This window comes from Centruroides sculpturatus, unplaced genomic scaffold (assembly GCF_000671375.1).
Source record: "Centruroides sculpturatus isolate CEXI.00-Female unplaced genomic scaffold, Cexi_2.0 scaffold42, whole genome shotgun sequence".
Classification (NCBI taxonomy): Eukaryota; Metazoa; Arthropoda; class Arachnida; order Scorpiones; family Buthidae; genus Centruroides; species Centruroides sculpturatus.
In genome coordinates this window covers 367,515-370,021 of record NW_019384399.1, presented here as the reverse complement: position 1 = coordinate 370,021, position 2,507 = coordinate 367,515, and positions in this window count along the sequence as shown.

Genomic DNA, 2,507 nt, shown 5'->3' with positions numbered 1-2,507 from the left:
GTTCAAATTATCCTTTCCTCTTGTCGTACTCACATTAGTTTAGTAATTCACATCCACGCACATAAACAACAACATCCCTCACGCTGAAACACACAGTTCAAACAACGACTCGTTCGTCGCACCCAATCACCAATCTTTCAATTCACGTGCATTATAAACAACACCTTTATTTACAAGTGCCTCGACACCGCTAGGCATAAACAACATTATTCACAACTCGAACACGCTTCCCAAAATTTAACATCTGGATCCACGTCCCGTGAAGCGGTAACATCGGTCGATATGACCGATGGCTGAAGAGACTCTGGTAACAATTTACTTTTCACTTATTTTCGCCATTAAAATTTAAATTCAAATTTTTGTAATGATTCGTATTCAAATGAATTTTTGTTAATTATGTAGATAAAAATTTTTTTCACAGCAAGTGAAAAAGATTCCAAATGATTGCTTTACCAGTATTTCTCATAGAATAAATTGAATGTGCACAAAAAGCAGAAATGGATTAACATACGTAATACACATTTCAATGATAAATACAGAATGTGAATATAGTAGAATGAGATTATAATAAAAGCTACACACTGCGAATGAAAACATTAACTTGCGTAAAAAACGTAGACGTGGTAAGGGTATTTTACACACGCCACTTTTAATGTCGTTTAAAATACTCCTGTATTTAATAAAATAATAATAATAGAACTTAAATGGAATTTTTTACATAGACTTAACTGATATAACTGGACTGCGAAATTCGATGTACTGTCGTTATTAAATTAATTGTTTCTTGAGAAGAATTCCTGTGCAAGGTATAATACGTTAAGATAGGCTGGGTCAATTTTTCAAGAAAAATAGGGAAAAAAATAGGTATTTTAAAAAATTTGGCAAGAAGAACTTGGCTGTATTTCGAATGTTGGGTAGACGATAATGTTTGACCTCTGAAATCTGCCGTTCTAATAACTTTAAAATCTGGCATTTCACAACACGCCATTTTATTAGCAAAATTTCGTTCGAGTCGTTACTTCACAAGATTTGTCAATTTCAGTCGCTACCGAGGAAGCTTGTTCGCTTCCTTAGTAGCGACTCAAAACCGCCAAAGTTTAATAGCATTAATGCCTCTTATTCACAAGCTATAACAAGGGGACAATAGGATGTCTAAGAGTTAATATCTCAGGATGAAGTAATGATCAAGAAATCAAATTTGATACGGTAGCTTCAGGCATAAGAGGAATTGATGCTATTAAACTTTGGTGGTTAACCGAACTAATCTCTAGCCGAGTGCAGTGGGACTGATTTCTTCGTAATATTAGATGTAATAAAGTCAGAAATTTTTCCAGTTCAATGAGAGTGACTGAAAAGTAAATTTTGGAAATTTCCGTGGACACCTGGTCCTAAAACGAATTAGTTAGAAAACAAATGACCGACAATCTATTAAGTTTAAATATATTTAGATTTTTACAGCTATGACGAGAAACGTTTAAAATCTACAAGAACCCTGTCGTGTCCTTTGAGGTATACTAGTGATGCGACAGAAGAGACATTTGACATTGACCAGTATCGGCACCCTCGGGATTTGGCAGCCCGTGTGCATGTATGCACTGCAGGACGGTTTCTGATTCCATCCATTAACCATTGGTAGGGAGCTACTTGACTAAGTGGATTGTTTTAAGATTTAAAACGTAAAGAATATTTTATGTTATTTTTAGGTACGTTTCTTCACAAAACTATATTTAATTATAATTTTCTTTAAAAGTATATTCACAGAATTGAAGAATATTTTGTACCAGGTATGTACCTACGGTACATCCACCACACATTTTATTTCACCAAGTAAGTTTTTATAATTTTATTCTTATCGTGGCTAGCGATTCGGAATGCAATTGTGATATTAAGAATACATTTGGAGNATCCACCACACATTTTATTTCACCAAGTAAGTTTTTATAATTTTATTCTTATCGTGGCTAGCGATTCGGAATGCAATTGTGATATTAAGAATACATTTGAAGAAGTCTGCGGTTTTTACTGGTTAATCGAACAAAGGAATACGAATGGACCCTAGATTATCACTAACGCGCAAATTGCCCCTGGAATTCGGCTTGTTACATAAACACAGGTTTCCTATCATCAAATGTCACAGCAAGCCACTGATAAATACTATTTTGTTTTCAATTAACCCCTTAAGGACATTGAGATTTTTGATATTTTATAATCATTAATTTAATTAAACGTAAAAAATACTTAAAACTGAAAAAAACGAAAGAAATGCGTTTATTTTGAAGAAAAAGCTTCAAATTTTATTTTCCTTTGTCTCGTCTTTCTGTGAAATATAACACCGATGAGTCATTGTTTACACAGCTGGATGACCTTGAACACAGCTGGAGTCGGATTTCCCGGGACATTCTCATATACGTCTCGGGAGGACAAGGGTTTAAAGTAGGGTGAATATGTCTGACACGTATATTTTTAAATATTTTAAAAAAATTAAGATTTTAATTGCGATTTCCGAC